Source organism: Coloeus monedula, assembly GCF_965178545.1.
Source record: "Coloeus monedula genome assembly, chromosome: 3".
Classification (NCBI taxonomy): Eukaryota; Metazoa; Chordata; class Aves; order Passeriformes; family Corvidae; genus Coloeus; species Coloeus monedula.
The window spans coordinates 111,097,883-111,119,506 of record NC_138783.1 but is presented as its reverse complement, the minus strand read 5'-3'; the positions used below and the strand labels follow the sequence as shown (position 1 = coordinate 111,119,506).

At 41.5% G+C, this 21,624-nt stretch overlaps 1 protein-coding gene across 1 annotated transcript in view; it reads right to left on the bottom strand.

Moving 5' to 3' along the window:
- The window catches only part of PRRG1 (proline rich and Gla domain 1), a 30,906-nt gene extending 28,793 nt beyond the window's left edge, over positions 1-2,113 (bottom strand). The window contains exon 1 of the mRNA XM_082277655.1: positions 2,060-2,113. The gene's annotated coding sequence lies outside the window, so the exon portion shown is untranslated. The remainder of the gene's footprint in view (positions 1-2,059) is intronic.
- Between the last annotated feature and the right edge of the window lie 19,511 nt (positions 2,114-21,624).

The following is a 21,624-nucleotide window of genomic DNA, read 5'->3' as shown; positions in this document are numbered from 1 at the left end:
AGGGATGCCTCTCCCAAAATCTGAGTGCTTGATTTGCAAAAGCATAACAGGCTTAGAACAGACATTCAATTTATTTGCACCTGTACACTTAACATAAATGAGGACACTGAACTCTGAATACCCTGAAAAAAATCAGATCCTGCCTGGACCAGATCTGATCTCCACAGTTTTATCTTACATCTGTCATGTGGAATGGAAGGATGATTCCCTTGATCATCCAAATTTCTGGATGAACTTGCTTGAGAAAAGGATAATCCATGTTTCACCCGGGGATTTTCTGATATTTGCTAGTTCCAAGAAAAGAGAGATAGTTGGAATCCCAGGTTCTAGCCTAATCTGTTCTAGAAAATAAAGTTTTCTAGTCTAAAAGAAGTTGAAGTGACATGGCTGAAACTAAACACATAAGTAAAAGTCTCTTGTTCTATTCAGTACTCTCACACAGAAGTTCCCTGTCCTCTCTTCTCTGGCTTCTAATCTCACTCCCCTGGTTCAGCAAGAACTACTCTTGCAATCTCACTCACCTTTTACTAGGTAAGTCTCCTCAGACTGCTCATCACCTCTTGCACTTGTAAACCTCCCCCACAATTGCTTTATCAATGGCACTCCCTCTGTTCAACACAAGGGCCAGGACGTTCAACCTCCCAGTTGCACAATCCCTTTGCACAGGTGTGTGTGTGTGTCTGTGTATAATACACACACGTACATTAAAAACAGGGCTTCTACACGCATACCTATTTATTTATGTACAACTAAAAAAAACCTCTTTTGCTCCCAACCACACGTTTCCTTGAGCCAGTATAAGCATCCTTATGGGGAACAGACGTGATTACTAACTAGGTTAATCAGAAAAAGTGTTTAAAAGGTCAGTGTGAATCTGCGGGTAATGCTCCGTGCCACTCCGCCTCACTGCTGTATCAACAATGGTGCCAGCAGGGGGAGAAGACGGTACAAAAGGTGGTAATGAGGAGAAAAAGCACAACCAGGGGTATTTTTCAGTAACAGTGAATAGTAGTAATAAATTTAAGGTCTTGATTTTAGTCTGGAACACCAACATCTGCACAACTGTCCCTCTTCTCTTTTCAGACTTTTCTATGAAAACTTGAAATGCTTTCAACTGTTCTCATGTGCTTATAGCTTCCCTTTACTCCCTGGCTTCATTCCTCTCTGTTTTGTTCCCAACGAGCCCAATCACTGCCTGCTCTCTCACTCCTCAACCAATGCAACATTCAATCCCAGCTTCAACTGTGGTAACACTGAGGCTCCCTCTGCCCCTCCTGTTTCCTGTGGATGAACTGCTCCCTTGCCAGCGCCAGGCCTAGCAGAGGTCCCCCAGAGCCCCCGAGGGTCGGGCTCATTCCCAAAGACACCTTCCCACCCCAGCATCCACAGCCTCAGCCTGTCCAGGCCACTGCAGCTCCAGCACAGACGAGGCCTTTGGGTGACCCTGCCGACAGTGGAAAAAGTTTTAACAGGAATACGAGAGCTTCGAATGGCTGCGGCTGTGCTCTGCGGGTTTGTTTTGGGGGATGGTGTTTTTTAAAACTTCAGAGAAAAATGTACCAGCTGCCTAATTTGGAGAGAGTCGCTAACCTCTTCCAAAAGAGAAATTCCGCAGGATTCTTCCTTTGTTCAATACACTCCACACATTTTCTTCCCCGGCTTAACTGGAAATGGCACAACCCCCTGGAGGAGAGTTTACCGGGCGGCTGCCGGAGCGCGGCGAGGAGCGGAGGGCGGTGGAGCGCGTTCCCCTCTCCCTCCCCTCAGGGGTCCCCGCGCCGGGCAGCTCCTTCCCGCCGGCGGCCCCCGCCCGCACCCTGCTCTGCCCGCACTCACCGCCCCAGCCCGCACTTCACCCCGCGCTGCCCACACTCACCGCCCCAGCCCGCACTTCACCCCGCGCTGCCCGCACTCACCGCCGCTCCTGCCCGCACCCCGCGCTGCCCGCACTCACCGCCCCTGCCCGCACCCCGCGCTGCCCGCACTCACCGCCCCTGCCCGCACCCCGCGCTGCCCGCACCCCGCGCTGCCCGCGCTCACCGCCCCTGCCCGCACTCACCGCCGCCGCTCGGGTGCGGAGCAGGGCCGGCGGTGCCCGAGCGCTGCCGCCCCGCGCTGCCCAACGCCCGCTGCGCGCCAGGCGAAGCGGGTGGCGCCTCCGCGCATGCGCCCGGCAGCCCCAGGGAGGCTGTGAGGCGGGGAGAGGCTGAGGGTGACCCGCCGCGCTGGCCCGTGTCCCGCCGTGCTGGCCCGTGTCCCGCCGCGCTGGCCCGTGCTCCGCTGCCCATTGCCCCGGTGCCCCTGTTCAGAGCCAGCCCGGGGGTCAGCGGCCCCGCAGGGCGGCCGTCGGCGCCCTCCCCGGGGCAGGGTGATCCCTTCAGCCGCCCCTCCATCGGGAGCTCTCCGCGGTCGCAGCCCGGGGCTCAGCACTCCCCGGTGGTCAGGAACGCGGGCGCGGCCGCCGTGGCCTCACCGAGCCTCCCCGCCAAGGTGTTTCCAGTCCTAAAGTTTGTATGGGTTTGTATCCCGGAAATATAGAATCTATTAGGTCGGAAAATACCTAAGAGATCATCGAGTCCAAGCCATGACCGAACACTACCGTGTCACCAGACCGTGGCACTGTCACGTCCAGTCTTTCCTTTAACACCTCCAGGGACGGTGACTCCACCACCTCCCTGGGCAGCCCGTTCCAATATTTCATCACCCTTTCTGTGAAGAAATTCCTCACAGTGTCCGACCTGTATAGATAGACGCAGTCTTTTCCTGTGGGGAAGACACACACAGACACACACACACACTGGTAACTGTGATCTTTGATGGAGAGCTAAAAATTGTGCCACAAGTAATGATTTTCCTCTTCCGTGCTCTCCAAGGGTGGCTGCACGGAGCTGTGGGGCTCATTGCCCGGAGGTCTGAGCCTTTGAGTGCTCTCAGATCTCACCCGCACTGGAAGGGGCATTTCAGGAACCCTAAAATGCCATGTTCCACATTAAAAAGTAAAGGTTGGTTGGCTTTTTGCACTGCCCAGAATTAATCTGAAACCAGAGAGTTTAATAGCCTAATTTTGTTTGTGACAGATACCTTCATTTTTGCCTCTATGACTTTTAATGGATGTGTATGGAAAGAAGATAAAGCTTCTCAGAAAATTCACAGCAAATTAATAATCCCTACCTGACTTCAAAGGTGCTGTTGTCAGTGGTGCCGTGGCCTGATTATAAATGACTTAGGAACAATCCACAAAAAATAACAGCTTGGCTTGCCAGAAGAGAGATTGAGGTCTAAATGGTGTGGAGCATGAAATACCATTTATTGTGTGAAAATGGAATTGAAGTTCCCTATAAATATGCAGTGGGTATTTTTTTTTTTTTTTTTTTTTAAGTTTACATTGCTGCTGTCTTCAGATTCTATGAATATGAACAATATGAATATGAATTTTTGTGGCTCAAATTTTTAGTGGGTTACTATGCTGTATCCCAGGTATTTTAAACTTTCTTTTCTATTAAGAGACAACTGACAGTGAGCAAAAAAGGAATGAAGTAACACTAGTCACAGAGAAGTTGAGGGAACTGAAAGATGAAACACAGTTTGCAATAGCTCAGGCCATGTCTCAGCTTCTTTAATGAATCTTAACCTGTAATAAAAGTTAGTGCTTCCATACATGTCAGCTGAGAACTGGCACTGAGACCATCAGGTTTTAAACAAAAGAAGTTACATTAATGTGCCTGACAGTTCTTTGACAGAATCTAGAAACTCCAATCCCTTGAATCAATGGGAGACAAAATACCTCTGCTCTTTGAAAGTTTGTTGAGGCCGTGACAACAAATGGTCAGCAGTGCCTATGGAGAGAGGCACACACCATCAGAGGTTAGGTTTCCAAGAGAATTGAATTTACATCTGCTTTCCTTTGGAAGGCAGGGAGTTTTCCTGTAATAATTTACGAATACTTGCTAGAGGTTGTTTGAATATGCAGTATTCAACCATATCTGTTTAACTTAATAGCAGGTGGTTGGGAAATAACCAGGAAAGGCAATAGATGAAAAATTTCTTTATAAGGGTCAGGAGACAATATTTAACTTAATAAATATGCAGCACTTTCTTCCTTGATTCCAGGTGCATTGCACAGTTTGTTTGTGAGGGCTTAGGGGCAAAAGCTCAAAAGGGCGATGAAAAAGTTAGAAAACACTGGGAACAGAGGACAAGAAATGTCACGGCCATATTGGAAGAGAGAAAACTTGCATTGAGCCTTGCTGAAAGGAGTGGAGGCATATAAACAGACCAATACTTGAGTATAACTCACTGAGGAATCTTACTGTTGTTAAGGATATAGTTTAATAAAATTTAAACTATTTGTCCAAGGTGGAATTTCTGAACAGAAAGAAGCCCATTTAGTATAGGTAATAGTTTTGCTGTGCAAGTACTTTCCTTGGATTTTTGAAAATGAATTCAAATCCTGATTCTACTACTTTGCATACATGGGAGGAACGTTTGGGTCCCACTTCTTGGAGATGTGTCACTTCATATGAATACTTAAGTATTCATGAGAACAGCAGTAGTAAACCCACCTGAAGGCCCTAAAATCCTGTTGCTGAGGGTACACTTGATGCCTTTGACATTGATGAAGATACTAAATAACGCTGGCCCCAAAACAGACCCCTGAGGGACACCACTTGTCACTGGTGTCATTGGGACTCTGAGCCACTGACTGCCACCCTCTGGGTGCAACCATCCAACCATTTTCTTATCCAACAGTCCACTCTTCAAATCCATCTCTCCAATTTAGAGAGTTTGAATGACTCTCAGTTTTCACAAAAAAGTCTCAAACCTCAATTTTTTTCCCAACTTCTGTCATGGTACAGAAATAGCTTTAATATAATTAATATTAAAATATAATTTTTAGGTCATATCTGCTTTCATCTCTAAGAGTAAACAGTCTTTTGATTTTGAAAAGATTGTCATAGACAATTACACAGTTGCTTCTCACTCCAGGGTACTTTCAGGGGGTCTACTCCTAAAACATGAAGAAATAGATACAAAAGTGAGAATTCAGCCAGACTTTTCTGGGGTGAAAAAATTATCTTTAGGATGCAGGATGAGGACGAGTGGGAGAAACAAGGATTTTGGCTGAACATTGATGGAAGTTTGAAAGCTATTGCTCTTGTTATGACAAGACTTAAAAAATGGGAGGAAGCAGAATTGTGTCCCAGCACAATAGCTGGGATACTCTAGAAAAATATATTGTTGTATGTACCCTAAATTTAGGCACAGAGTACATGTATAAAGGAAGCATGCCTTACAAAGCCTTCTTATTTTTTGTATGAGTAATATGTTATGAGTAAAGATACTTACAGAACTTGCTTGAAATGGGCAAAGGAAGAAATAAAGTGTGATTTACTGTCAAGGATTATCGTGAGTGCTGCCTTTCAAACTCACATATGAGTTTTCCTGTTTATGCTGTGCGTTGTGTTTGCACAGCTAATATGTACCCTGCACTAGAACATTTCTCTGGGTGCCACACTTTTCACATAAATGTAACTGGTTTATTGTTTCTTTGCCATCAAGCTAAGCAAACAAATGTAAAGCCAAGAGGCTTCTTAAGTGCTGTGTCACATGCAGATCCAATGCCCTCACTACTCCATTATTTCCTGCTCTGTGACTTTTTCCTCTTCTCCTGAAAAATGAGAAACTTCAGCACTGAAGGAGTTAGTCTGATGACAAGAAAACAACACAGATTTTCCCTCCTCCTTTTATCCCTTCATTTTAGTTTGCCACGTAGTTTTGAAACTTCTGATGTCTCAGTGCGAGAATGCAGGATCTAAAGAAGCAATGATTGCTGTGAGGAACTGCATGATATTTTCCAGCATATTCATTTCCCCCCTCCAGTCCTCAGCCCTGAGACCTGGACTGAGCAGTATCCTCTCAGCCACATAGGGCTAAATTAGCAGGTTCTTAGAGCCCACTAAAGGTGCCTTTTAGTCAGGGGGGAGTTACTCCCTGGTGAGCGATGTTCTCAATGTCTCATCATGACCCTGATGCTGCTGCTGCACTAAGCAGCTCCCGCTGCACTCTGGGAACTTACACCACATGCACAAATTCTACACTCTTGGGCTGTTTTCAAGTGCATTTAAATATCACTGTGTAATACATTAACTCGACTCAAATATTTTGAATTTTTTTATAATCCTTCATTATTCCAGCAAAGCAACATTGGAATGTTTAGTTTTCTGAATGACTGCTCACATCTAAATGGCTTTGTTCCTTCAAAAATTAATTTATGATTCGCTCCACTCCCTCCTCAAACACTGACAGGGTTTGATGTGTGTTCCAGTTGTTTTGTGAATTGCTCAGAAAGCACCATTTTGCATCTGTGAAGGTGTTCATCTGAACTGCTGTAGATCACACACGTGTGCAGTTGATCAGAGCCAAATATTACAAAGTAATTGCAAGTATATTTCTGTTCTGTAACTTCAGTATGGAGAGCAATCTGCATATAAGTCCTATACCATTGTTTTTATAGTGTATTTTTTAGTTTGATTGGTGGCCTCTATATGGCATGAGGGAAAGTGCCATGGTTATTTTTCTGATCCTGGCTAATCCTGTATCTCATAATTTCTTCTGTGTTGAAAAAAAATAACAGGTAAAAGGGAAACAAATAAATAGAAATATTTAAGAACTAACTGGGTCTTTCAGCTGTACAGTTCTTCCCTACACATTAGAAACCACCACCACCCAGCACCACATGACATGAACCTGCAAGTTATTTAAGACAGTTGTAGACCTTGGAATTGAAGATTATATGCCCAGATCCTGACTGGGGCAAAAAATAAGCAACTTTCTAATCAGGGCTTCCAAGTAGCTTTGTTTCTTACTGAATAAGAATGTGAGAATATTCAGAATATTCGCAACATCTAGAAGAAACACAAATAGCTGATCAAATAATGCCATTCTTAAAAGAGGCTCTGAAAACTGCTGGGGAAATTCCATTTCCCAAGGTATTTGTGGAAATAAGTGATTTCAGATTCACACTGCTAGACTCCGCCATGTGACTTTGGAATATATTTCCACACTTATAAGAGAAGAACAGGAAATAGATGAGTGACTTTTTATTTTATAACACTATGCAAAACTTTTGAAAGCCCATTTAATATAAAAAATAAAAAAGCAGTTACATTTAATAGGGCTGTTCTAGCAATCTCAGCATCCCTGTAACATCACCAGCAACTCAGATTTCCTTTCTGTGGTTTGTAGTGTCTCTCCAGAACATCTCAACAAAATAGAATCATTGCTACATATTTTTTTTCTTAAAGTCTGTTTTAGTATTGGCAATATAGATCTAATACACATATTTAGTGACAAGGCACACATACAAAAAGAGCAGGTATCCCAAATATAAAAGGCAACATAAATTTAAATTACTGGAAATTGACTTATTTGGTATGTTACTTCATGCTGTCAGAATTCCACTGACATGATCTTATAAGATGCAGACCTTTGTGCCTTCTGGTTGTAAATAAATTTCTAAGGAGAAGGACATTTATTCTGTACAGTCCTCAGGTACATGTCTTGAATTTCATCACAACACAATGGTGACAAAACCCTCTGCTGTGCTATGATTCTGTTAATTGAGAGATTTGATTAGAAGACCCCAGTTCTTTTCTGGGCAGAATAGATCTCTTGGGGTGAGTGACTGACAGACCAGATGGGTGTCCTGCCATTCAGAGGGACCTTGGCAGGCTGGAGGGATGAGCCAGCAGAAGTCTCATGAAGCTGAACAATGGGAAGTGACGATTCCTCCCCCTGGGGACGAATTGTCCTGTACAACCTCCTGGAAAGCATCTTGGCAGAAAAGCACCTGGGAGTCCTGGTGAACACCAAGCTGACCATGCCATGTGCCCCTGTGGCAAAGCATCTTGGTCTACATCAGGCAGTGTCCACAGCAGCTGGTGGAGTGTGATCCTTCCCCTCTCCTGAGTCCTGGTGAGACACCTGGAGAAGGGCCATGGAGACAATTCAGGGCCTGGAGAGGCTGGGAGAGCTGGGACTGCTCAGCCTGGAGAAGAGAATGCTCAGGGGAATCTTATCCATGTGTATAAATATCTGCTGGGGTGTTTTTCCCATAGAAGACAAAGCCAGACTCTTGTCAGAGGTGCCTGGGGACAGGACAAAAGGCAAAGGCACAAACTGAAATATGGGAAATTTAATTTAATTTATTTTTTTGTAATGAGGGTCAAACACTGGAACAGGCTGCCCAGATAGACTGTGGGGGCTCAATCCTTGAGATATTAAAACTCTATCTGGACATGACCTTAAGCAATCTGGTCTGAGCAGAGTTTCAGTCTAGATCTTGAGCAGGACCTTCCTGCATCATCTGGTTTGTGCCTCTTTCTCCAGACCACCTCCATGGAAATGTGAATTTTGTAAGGGTAAGGACAATAGCAGTGGACTTGACCAAGTCCTGTGTTTTGAACCAAGTTAGATGACACATATTAGAAACACGTTAGTGAGTGAGAGGCTTCCCATGGACTGCACCCAGGCCTGCATGGAATCACAAAAATCAAACTTCTGTATCAGCATCAGTGAATGTAATCATTCACCTTTGGCTTATCTTACTTAGCACTGCAAAGAGCAAGTGACTCAGATGTATTCATTCTCTGTTTTAAAATGTCTTAACTATTGTTTCTGGATAGCCAGGGGGATTTATAGACTGACACTGGAGGATTATTGGAGTTTAATAATGCTAGCTTGTTTCTACACAGCTAACAGCACATTAGCAAATAACTGGTGGGTGGTCAGGAGCAGGGGGAAAGGTAGTTTAACCTTCAAGCTAAATATGCACCCTTCTCACATTGTTTTTACTTTTTAATATCCAGCACCCCTGAGAAAGGTCATTTTCTTTTCATGACCACACTGGAGCTGGACCCAATGGTCAGTGCTACAAGCTGTTCTGATAAGCATTCCATAGTTTTCATCTCCACAACGGATTTAGAAAACTAGTAAGAAACTGTTGAAGCCCTGGATTCTGAGAGTTTCAGCCTTTCAGCACTGAAAGAAAGGCTGAAACTCTCAGAATCCAGGATTCCAACAAGAAATCATCTTAACAAAATCATGAGCTCTTAAAGAGAAGAAAAAATAGTACAGAAATAGGAAACTCTGTCAGATGAGTGAAGATGAGTATGAAAAAATGGTGTGTGTGTGAGGGATCTAACCAAAAGGTTATAGAGCAGCAATATGCAGAGAGGGTGCAAACAAGAAAAAAGGTCACCATGTTAATGATTAGAGGAAGACCTAGGAATGGTTTCTGTAGTATTTAATGAAAGGGAAGAGCAAAGGAGGCATGGAGAGCAGTGACCAAAATCTCACTGTCAGTAGAGTTTCTGGTGGATTCTTCTGTTGTCCCGGTCCATTTAGGGAGCAATAAAATGGAAAAAATACTTATTACCTGGTTAGATAATTTGTGGAGAAATTGCAAGTATGCTTGAGGATAGGATTTGAATGAACAATAGTCTTGCTAAACTGGAAAAGAGGATGAGGTTGTACAGGAACAAATGAAAAGTAGTGTATTGGGCAGTATACATACATATATTGTATATGTGAACTCAGATTACTTTCCAGGGATGCTTAGGCATTCAGAAGCCCTGAATTACACAGACTGTTTGGACACCTTTTCATAATGCCTATTGTGGCACAATATTATAAGAAAGGTATAAAGATATTAGAAAGCATCCAAAGGAGGCCATGAGGATGGTGAAGGGCCTTGAGGGGAAACTGTAAGGGGAGTGTCTGAGGGCACCTGGTCTGTTCAGCCTGGAGAAGAGGAGACTGAGGGGGGACCTCACTGCAGTTAAAACTTCCCAATGAGGGGGAGAGGAGAGACAGGCACTGATGTCTGCTCTGTGGTGACAGTGACAGGACGCGAGGGAATGGCCTGAGGTTGTGTTGGAGAGGTTTAGGTTGGATCTTAGAAAAAGGTTCTTCCCCCAGAGGGTGGTTGGGCACTGGAACAGGCTCCCAAGGCAGTCAGTGATCACAGCACCAAGCCTGACAGAGCTCAAGAAGTGTTTGGACAATGCTCTCAGGCCCATGGTGTGACTCTTGGGGCTGTTCTGTGCCAGGAGTTGGACTCAATTTTACTTGTGGGCCCCTTATAAGTCAGGGTATTTTATGATTCTATGAGGTATCCCTGATAAGGCTGCTTACCTGTTAGAAGAGAGGGCTTCCAGAGTGATTGAAGACAACCCCAGCACTCTTTTTAATGCCACTTCATCTTGTAGTGAGGTGTTCAGAGCAGGATGGGGAAAAAACAGATCTGTGATAAAACCATGTAGCCTTATGTCTTTAGCTGTTGTGTGCACCCCTGATGAATTAGATACCCAATAAACTTTATGAATAGCTCCTGCTTCTGTTTTCTGTTTGGGAACTCTGAGGTTTCCTGTACAGCTTCCTGCCAAGAAATGGACTTTGTGGACCTAGAGCAATTCCACTGGTAACATTCAAAAGGAGCAGCTGCGTTTTCCCAACCCATTGCTGTTACACATCATTCCCCCAGTGCAACTTTGGTGATTTACTGTAGTACTTTTCTTATCTGTTATGGTGCCAAGGGAAACAAGATTTTATAAACATTCAGTGGCAATTTTGTGCAAACACATTTTATTTTGCTTTCCAGCCCTCCAGCAGTATGTGTGTTGTCAACTGTTACATTTCAGCTGTGAGGTGGCCCTTGCCAACTCAGGGCTAGTAAAATATCAAATTTTTTAACAAAAAAGGAAGTGTTTACGTGGTCTTCATAGTTAGTAGTATTTTATCCAAAATATTTGATAACTGAGAACATTTGTTGTTTCTCCAAGGAAAATAGTCACTAAATTTGTGCTGTTATGCATTCAGTTACTATATCTGGACTTAATAACCAAGGAGACTTTACCAAAATCACTACAGCAAAAAGAAGATCAGATTTTTATCCTAATTTTTGCTAACAGAATGCTCTGAATATGTCTTTGAAATCTGATTTGAAATTGTGAGTGAGCAATAAAATGTACAGCAGCTTTCATATTTAGAATTTGTTTTGAAAGTCTGAAGGCAGGCCAAGTAAGCAGACATTTGAATACTTCCATAAGTTGCCTTTATATCACGTTATGGACAATTTGTCAGCAGTAATGCAATGCAGGGGCACAAATTCATATTTGGCTTGGAAAGAAACAGATTTGCATTGTTGTCTGAAATACTGTATTTTGTATGTCCATTAAGCAAACCACAATTGTAAAAATAAATTCCATTTCTTGCTTTCATATTCAATTTTCATGTTAAAAATGGCTTGTATTACTATTGTGTTGCATTGCTTTTGAGCATATGCTGATTATTAAATGAAAGATTTAAAATATGCAGATAGGAAGTAATTTATTTGACAGTTGAATACTGATTCAAAGTCAATGAATTTTTTCTTAGGTTTGACTCTTTTGAAATTCATAAGAATGTTTGTATTACCTGCTTTAGATAATATATAAACATCTTTGATTTCTTCTGGGAACTCTTTATGAATTTATATTGTAGCTGCATTTGACTAATGATTTCAGTTCAAGTCATGCAAATCATTAGTGCTGAAAACTATCAGATTAAAATTCAAATTATTCAAGAAAAAGATTTGTTTGTTTCAGATGGCTTCTGAAGTTATTGCAATGGAAGGTGTTAACTACGTTTCTTATCCTTATGTTCACTTTGTGCCACTCAATATGAATATGATTTTCTACAAAATGATCTGTTTCTTCTCAACTTGTCTTTGGGTTTTACACATAGGCACACAAAGACAGAAAGTTGTTGGGTTTAACTGATTTTTGATGTGCACCAAAAAAAATAGTAATCTATTTGATTGGTCTCAGAGTGTGAAAATGTTTGTTCTTAAAACATATAGAAGTTAAATTTTGACTCAAAATTGACCTCTTTAAAATCTCTAGATCAAGCACACTTTGGAAAACACCTATCTGGTAATTCCAGACGACCAATCCTTTCAAACTTTGAGACTTAAGTTAGAGGTTCGGTTCCCTGGACAGCTAAGCTGATCTAATTGCTGTGACTGTGAGGAGAGCTTCCTTCACCTTTTTATCCCTTCCTTCACCTTTTTATCTTTCACCTTTTTTTAGCTCCCCCTTCCTCCAGATCTCCTCTCCTTTTTTTGTACCTCGGCCTCCCTTCTCCACCTTCCTTTCTCCAGCCCTTCCCCAGTTCTGACCATTAGGTCCATCATTCCCACTCCCCTACCTTATTCCAGCTCTGATGCTCCTCAGGACCCCACCCATCCTGGCAGCAGTGAATTTTTAGGGACTCACCTTGTGAAAATGAACTCTCTGCATTGGCATCAATAGACTTATGAGACACAGAAGTCACAAAGGTTTTGGGAGTATTTTGTCTCCAATAACACAGAGATGACTTAAACTTAGAGGTTAGCTGTGCTACTGACAGAAGGCCCTGGAGTTCCTCAAGCACAGAATTGGGGTTTTCTGTGCTTCATAGGACAGAGAAAATCCTCCTGCATCCCTGGTTTGTTGCTTAGAGTTACAGCATGGCAACTCCAAAGAAATAAATAATGCTAATCTATGTCCAGCACTGACTAATAAAATTCATTTCAGCATAAACATTTTTACACTCCATCAGCCCTTGTGGATAGTTTTCTGTGAAACAAAGACGCTGCATTCAGTACAGAATTTAATAAATGGGGAAGAACAGTTACAAGGTTTTGTTCTCCTTATTATAATGTCCCTGACAACTGAAGTCAGGACAAATTTGATTGCAACAAGAAATTCCTAATGAGTTTGCCAAGATGCTATCCCCAGCATGTCTCACTAATGAGGCTGAGTGGCTGTGATTGGGGGTGGTGTTATATTTATTCTGCACACATAGAAACGTTAATAACCCTTTGGAAAGATTAAGTTCCTTCCTAGCAGTATTAATGAATGCAAAATGAGGATTTTTTCTTCCCAAAGAAAACCAATTAAGAAACAAACACATGAACATTTGGTTCAAATCAGCACCATCATTTTCCCATCCATTTGGAAACTTTTTATTCTTTTATTATTTAAAACCTAAATAGGTTTTTTTTTTCCCTGTTAAACTGGTGGTCTGAACAAACACCTTATTCAACTCAACAAAATTTCCCAGTGGAGACCAGCAAGATTGTGGCATCACTGGGGCAGGGACTGGCATCCGGGGTTGGGCTGAAATGGGGCTTCTGAGCCATGGATAGGGTTGAGGGAGGCCCTAAGGGTGCTGGGCAGGGCCAAGAAGGTTTATTATTGCACTCAGGGCCTTTATAGATAGATATGGGATTTCCTTTGATGGTCATCTTTTCACAGCTGTGTTAGCTGCATTGAACACAGTCCGATATCCAGATCACCATGGTTTTTACATGGGAATAAACTACTTTTTTCCTTACTTGTTTTAGACTTTCAGGAAATCACTGGCATGGGAAAACATCTACAACTTGTACTGTAGTTGTTTACAGATAAAATGTTTGTTGATTTTTTTTGTATTACATTAAATACAAAATGCATTGTGGACGTTAAGCAAAAATCTCTGAGGTCACAGAGTTGCTATGAGTGAATGTTTCTGTCAAAAAGTGAGCACGTTACATGCCTCACAAGAAGGACAAAATAACAGCTGGTGATCAACTGAGAATTTGGTTTTTCAAGACTGTAAGGGATCAGCAGTAACATGCTGGGAAAGGGATTTTTTTGACATAGCAGAGCTCCAAGAGGCGAGGTAATGCATCGCCCAATTCCATTGTAGTTGTAACTCAAGAAAGATTAAAACGAACTCTATTAAGGAGAACAAATTTGCTTTAGCGGATTTATACTCTTAAACATTGTGACTGATCACAGACAGTAGTCATTAGAAGGTAAATGTGCTCAGCAGTGGGAGCTACATTACTGACACAACAGCAGTTAGGGGAACAGTACTGAGATCAGTGCCAAGGTCCCAGAAGTCAGGAAAGCAGACGTGAGTTGGACTCAGTATACTTGTGTTATAAGATATTTAGTTACATCAGCATCCCATTCAATTTACAAAATAAGCAAAACTTACCAAAAGTGAGATTCTTCTTGCTTTTCCATAGCTATTTACAAGCTAGGCATCTAGTCTAACCATGATTTGTAGGTTATCTTCCTAGTCATTGGAGGAAAGTAGTTATCCCCAGAGGGTTTTCAGAAAGTTAAAATTCTCAGCAGCGCCTTCATACACTGGACTTTGCCTTTTTTTTTTTTTTTTTGTAGCCTAGAAATATAAGATTTAAGTCACTAAAATTAGATGAGGTCAATTCCCTCCCAAGTACAGAGGAGAGTTTTCTTCACTATGTTGCAGTCCCTGACTGCACACCAAATTAAGACGAGCAGAAGGTTCAAAATCTTTCTGAAATACAACCTCCCATAGATAGCACGTGTGGTTTGGTCTGTCTGAGGAGCTACAGCAATTCAGCCATGTTATGGGCTGTAATTAGTTTTATAATTAGGCTTTACAAGTATGTGCAATCTGAGATTTTTTTATTTTGTCCTCACTGGACAGTTGAACAGATTTTCATGAGGTTGCAAAAGACTTTTCCCTGACAAAAATATTAACCCACAAATAAAGGTCAAGATCCTGCTCTAAAACCTGGAGAAAACAGAATGTTCAATGAAAAAGCTGACAGGACTGTTCTATAACACAGGAAAAACAATGTGGTTCCCTAGCTGTATTTTCATGTATGTGTGACCAATCAGCGCTGAAATTGTCACAAATAAATAGCATTATGCAAGCACCAGATATCGGGAAATTTCCTCATAAGCAACTGAATTTTGCATAATCTTAAAATAACAAACCCAAGATCTTTTAATAGCATATATAGCCCAGTCTGTAATATTCCGGCTGCTTGTATTGCAATGAATCACTGAATATGCAAAGCATTATTCCGCTGATAATGGCAGACCTTCTGATTTTCATTAAGTCCTGAATATTCAAAGTGTATTGAGAAAGTTTCAGTTTTGCTGTGCTCCAGAGATTTAAACACCCTTCAGTCTTGTACAGGCAGATGTGTACCCGCTTTCATCGCATGCTAAGTCAACTGGGAGCTGATGTTTTGGCACGTTGTTGAGCCCAAGCTGGTACACTCTCACAGGGTTTATTAGCTTTGCCCCTTGACAGCAGCTTTGCATAGCTCCTGCCTGGGAGATGGCTTGTCTCCAGTCTCTCCAAACCATGTCTGCCTGCAGGATCTGTGTAGAGGTGCCCATGGGAATGAAGTTTAAGAACTGCTGCCTATTCTGTACACAGGGGAGGCTGCTGAGACGGTGCTTGTAATGTGAATAGTAAACTTTCTTAGAGCTGTGAGATTTCTCTTTGGCAGCTCTGAGGGAGCTGGCTGCAATCAGAAATGCACACTGTGCGAATGCTGCTGTATTAACTCATTCTAATGGTTTCTATTCTGTTACTACCAGGCATGGTTACACACAGTGCACAGAAACCAGATTATCAGGAAGAGTGAAAGCCCATCATGGGACAGCTGTGTCCCTTTAAATCTGATGAACCAAATAAGTTACAGTGGCTTTCAGAGCATGTATTATTTATTATCAGTCATATAGTTTCCCTCAGCTATTATTCAGATTTGACCTGCACTGTGGAGTTTTGCCAGCAATTTCAGCTGCAAGTGTGAAAATAATGGTGCTCCCTTGCTGATGGAGCTGTGCTGAAGGAGAGGGCATTTGTTGGCTTGATTAATGTTGCAGGGGGAAACAAAACAACACCCAAATTGACAGAAACCCCTCTCTTGAACGAATTCACACTGCATCTTCACCAGGCTGCTGTGCCAGAATAGCTGTGCTCAAATTGGGGTGTCCTCAGAGGCTCTGTAGGAGAGTCGAGCGGTCAGAAATACACAATCTTAAAAAAAAAAAAAAAAGTCGAAATGGAACCTAATGTAAAAGAAGGAATAATGGCTTTGCTCATTAGGCATCACAGAGAGGGTTATGCATTCTGTGAAACTCTGGATATGTTGAATTCAGTAGCAAAAGCCTTGTTCTTGTAGGCACAGAACTAAATGCAGGATTCATGCTGACATTTATTCTGTCACTCAGGCAGTCCCAATAAAACTAACCTGTTTATCTCTTCACATTACGTCTTTTTTTTTTGTTTTCCAAAGGAATCCCAGTATTTAATTCTTTAATATATTGAACTGTGATAATTATTCTTCATTTCTGTTTATTGGAATGCCAATGCTCTCTCTTTCCTTATTGTTGCTTTATTAATGCATGGTTTTATCAAGATAACGCAAATTGTTAGCACAATATCCATGAAGAACTGTGAGCTTGCAGGCATTTATCATCTTCCTTATCCTTTGGGACTTTGCTTTTAATTCAGGGAAATCTCTTAAGATCATTGGACTGAGGGAATGGGCTGAGGGTTAGATGAAGGCAGAAAAGTAAAATAAACATTCCAAGAAGAGCACTGTTGTGCACAGTGAACACAAACAACAGAGCAGAGGTGTGGAATATGCTTTGCAGAGGACTTCCTCCTGAGTCCTGGCTGCAGCTCATTGCAGTGCACTGCAGTCTTCATTAAAACTTGATTTCCTGAGCTCTACAAACTGTGCTTGTGTCCCTCCTGGTACAACATGCAAAGGTTCCCTTTCTCAGTGGTTTAATCATCTGTGCGCATGTCAAGTTAGTGTTTAATGCCTTCACATAGTCCCAGGGTACTCCTCGTGTTGATTGAAAGCCTCAGAGCCAAACCTTTAAAGTCATTAAAAAATCAAGACCAAGCGCTATTAAAGGCTGAATTTCAGTCAATTAGCTACTAAGACAGCTGAACTCCCAGGATGATGCAACTCACAGACCAGAAGATAAAGCACACAGAGCTGGGAGACTGGGCAACCGCAGGGCCACACAAAGTTTTTCTTTCTGAGGAAGCCTCTTCACATGCCTATCTCCTGCCTACCCCACTCCTCAATATTGTAGTCTAAATAACAGTGACAAAAATACACTATTCAAAGGGTAGATACATACACTGAAACCTGAAGGAGATTGGGTATTTCAAGACACCCATTAAGGTCTTAATTGCTGTAAGTCTGGGTTACAGGTAGAAACTGTTTATCTATGACAATGATGTAGGGTTGGATTTTAAATCCCCAAATAACTCCGCATTAGTTTGGAATAATGATAATAATATTTTGCAACTTTCATGGTATTTATATGAAATAGGAATGTTACAATGATAATAGCTTATGTTTTTATCTGTTAGATTTATAATGGTATCATACAGGTAACTCCACCTATTTCACTGGGTGTGTGATATATATTTTATAAATCAGGATGGTAGAGGATGAGTAAGATTGAATACAGAAGAAGTCTCAGTTTTGAACACTGGTCTTTTATGAGAGACTATCAAAGGTCATTTATCCACCTCACTGTACTTTGTCATCTGTCATTTGAATAATATCCATTTGAATAAGATCCTTTAAATTTTTACATACCAATTGCCAAGGATCATTGACTAGGAAAAAAAAACTAACTTCATATCTGTACAGAAGTTCATTAGAGAAAATTATTCAAAATTCAAATAATTATACTAATTTATTCCTAGAAATGTTAAAAGCCTATTCTTTTAAGAGTGAGATACTACTACTTGGGTTTGAACTGAGATGTGAGAAAAACAAGCAAGTGCTCTTTATCTACTCACAAATTAGTCAAATGCAGAGGTAGGTAGATGTCATCTAACATACTAATTCTGTACTCACAATTAAATCATTAAAAATAAAGTTAATAACAACAACTACGACTGCTTCCTGTCCAACAATTTTTTCCTGGAAATTACAGAAGCATAATTAAGCTAACCTAGGAACATAGCTGTACTAATCTAACTGTCTATATAAATGCGTGTTCCAGTATGAGAGTCTGCTCCAGCTGAATCAGTTCTAAAGGAATAATGCCAAAACTGGGAAAAAAAGGCCTCTTATAATTAGATGAAAGTGTCCACATATGAATTTGTATTAATGCCTTGTAGCACTTTAGAATCACAGCTTACCTTTTATTACCATAATTTTCCATGTGAACAATCTGTAATCTTCTGTCAAATGCCAGTAGCATCAACACATTCTGAGTTCAGTCTTGCATGAGGGTCCTATTCTAAAATAAATTCAGCTGTGTTTCAAGCTGTTCTCTGCATTTCCATTCTTTTTTTTTCTGGTTCTGGGAAGCTATGCTGAAAGCTGACTAGTCACATTTTTTGACTCACACTGCTGACAAGTAAGTTCCTTTAGAATTTATGCTATTTTTTAGTCTCTACTACAGAGTTTCATTCTTCCTCAAGTGAAAATGTGTATTTACACAGCCTGTCTAAAATGGTCTTGCCAATTGAGTAAATACTGCCCTGTACATAGAAGAACCTTAAATTGCTTAAACAAATGTAAAGGGGTATGAGTTGATCAAGGAAAAAAGCATTTGTGATTCCAGTATCGTGTTGGTTTTTCTGTGTTGATGAGGACACATACTGGTTAAAGGAAATGAATGTGAATGTGCATTTTAGCAACAATATGACTCCATAATAATCCTGGTTTATTTCTGGGAAGACCTGAAGCATGTGTGTTTCAGGTATGATTGTGGAGTAAACGTCATCCCATACTTGCAAGATGTTCTTGCATGAACAGTGCTGTTTCTGTACAGGTTGTGTTCCTCACATCCCCAGGACATCCTGCTCCCCAGGAGGCAGCACTGGTACCTTCCAAGGGGCACAGGCACACAATTCCTCCCTTCTCCACACTTTGTGAGTTGCCATCACACTTTTAGATGTGATGCTTCATCAGCTGTGTACTGGAGGACTGTCATAGAAAAGAGATCTCTCTCTATCTTTTCTATCCCAGCAGAGTCAGAGCATGTGGATCACAGTACTGACCCCTTCACTCTTGGGATACAAGAAGGAAGACTTTCATAGCTGCCTTATTGAGTTCCAAGTCTCTGAAAGGTCTTGGGAATCCTTTCAGATTCCCTCTGGACTCTGTCACCTAAAAATAGATAAAGGATGGCTTTTCCTTTATTTTCCTGTCAGTTGCTTTTCCAGATGTCTGGCAGTTTTGAAGGCTGATGCAGGACCATCGGCTGTTGCACTGATGCTGTACAGCTGCTCTGCAAAGGTGTGCACAGGGAGCCTGCACTGACTCAGGGATGTGACAGCAGCATACACACATCAGTGAAACCACAGCAGCCTCAGCCAGCATTGCTCAGGTCCTCACCATTCCCTCTGACAGCCTCCAGCAGGATCTCTCTCTTCTAATCAAAGGCAAACTGCCTTCAGACCCAGTAGTTCTGTGCACTTGGGGACTTGTGTACTCATCCAAGTGGTTTTGCTGTAACTGCAGGGATGTGATGCACAGCCTCAAGAGGGATATGGGCAGTATCTGGCTGGGGCAGGTACTGCTGATACCACACATGGGCTCTCTCAGCCTGCCTGAGGTTGCCACCCTGTTGCAAAGCTGGCAGATGTGAGAGCTCTTTAGCTCCATCCCCCAGCAGCCTGGTGCTGTGGCTCAAGCCCATCTTTGTTGATAGCTTAAGGATTAGCTCTGGAGGAGTTGAAGTATGTGCACATACTGTAGTCTGCCAACTCTTCTCTGAGGAAAATAGCCTCTGTCAGAAACGAAGAGAGTTTTGAGACAGACGTTATTGTAAAGTGCTTTGGCAGGACTGCCTGCAGCTCTTCATAAAGCCCTCTGTGGTACTGATGTGGAGGAGTCCTACAGACTTCTGTAGGAAGGAGAATAAAGTCCCATTTTATGTACCACAACAATATATCTTTCTGATGTAAAACCCACATTCTAGGTGTTCTGGGAAAACAGTCATTGTGGACACCGGTTTCAGTGATGGGAGTTACTGCTCACTTATTATTTCTTTATTTATTATTCTATGAATTATAAAAGCCATATTTAGGACTCCAGGAAAAAAGGAATAACCTACAGTACTTACAAGTTACAGAATGTTTCTGTAATGCCTCAGAGAAATGAGCATACCTTTGGCCCTTTCATAGATTCAAATAATTTATTCTTTCTTAATTATGTAATTTGCTTAAACTTATAATGAAGTGGTACAGCTAATTTTATTTTTTCCTGACAGAGTGGAAGAGGCAAATGTAATTTCCAGTTAGTGCAGCAAAGCACCAGGATCTATTTAGAGAAATAAATTGATTTAGATGCCATAAAAAGTGGCAGCACAAAGTCAAAACATTACTCACACTGTTAAATAATTTAGCTAGTGACTTCTGTCTCACTTGAGTATATCCGAATTGGTACACTTTGGGATTTATATTTGTAGGCCTTTGATCTCTCTGAGATGACTGCCTTTTATATCCTCCCCACAAAACTCAAAGGAACACCTCTGGAATGAAGGCTATGCTAAAAACACTTGTTTCTTTTTCCTGCTCACTTCAGATCCAAAGGCACAAGGCCAGTCAGGAGTGTGAAGCACTTTTTCACTGACCATGGTCTTATTCTGGGCAGCTTTTCCTTGTCTTACAAGTAAGGCAGCTGCTTCTCTGGGTGAGATTTCCTTCATTTTGGTGAATGTCCCACAGCAATTGTGGTATCCTGCAGTCAGTTTGTCTGAGAAAGCTTCACCTGGCTGTGGTGGAAGGGAGTTGATCCTCCTCTACCTGCTGCCTGCTTACAGGCAGTAGCTAATTTTAGCTATGATGTAAGTGAAATCCAGTATCTGATCCAATATCCTCAGGGTGAGTTACCTAATTTTTTAATCACAGCTCTATTTTGAACTCATGTGGCACTTAAAAGTAAATGAAAAACCTCTGGGCTTGAAGCTGATAGTTACCTTGGGACCAGCAGGGTTACACTCATCATGAACAACCATTGGTAGTTTCATTCTGCATTATATATTCAGTGTACACATTTATATAGGCTTCAAATAGCAAATTAATTTCCAAAGTAGAGATGATTTCTAAAATAAACTACATTAAGACAAAAAATAACCCTTAAATTTGTGAAATAAGCTCATTACCAGATCGATACCACAGTCAAGTAAGAAGTTAAGTAAGTGCTGTTTGGTAGTTAATTTTTGTTCAGGAGCTAGTGAAGGAAGAAATTAAAGGAAAATTTGAGAAAGAAATTAAAAGAAGGAAAAAAACTAAAATGCCAATATAAGTGAGTATGAATTACAAACAAGGATGAAAAAAGGAATGTCAATAAGGAGAGATAAAGATAGAACAAAAGAGACTTGAAGTTCTGAAGACAAAAATAACACCTTCTCAAGGGTATTAAGGAGAATATAAAATGTAACTGTTATCTGTTGCCACAAGGAGATGGAAATTTTTGAAGAGCAACAGGAAAAACTGTTAATTCAATAAATGGCTTTGTCTTTTGCTTGCAAGGAAAGAGGAATCTAATCATAACACATGAGGATGGAAAAGTGCTTTCCAGTCTGCTTGAGTGAAAGGAATCCCACTAACTCCAGTTTGTGTCTAGTGATCCAGACTGTGCTATTTGGCTGCACCTTATCACTCTCTACAACCACCTGAAAGAAGGCTGTAGCAAGGTGTGGGTTGGTCTCTTCTCCCAGGAAAACAAATACTAGGAAAAATTTCTTTACTGAAAGGGTGGTCAGACATCAGAATAGGATG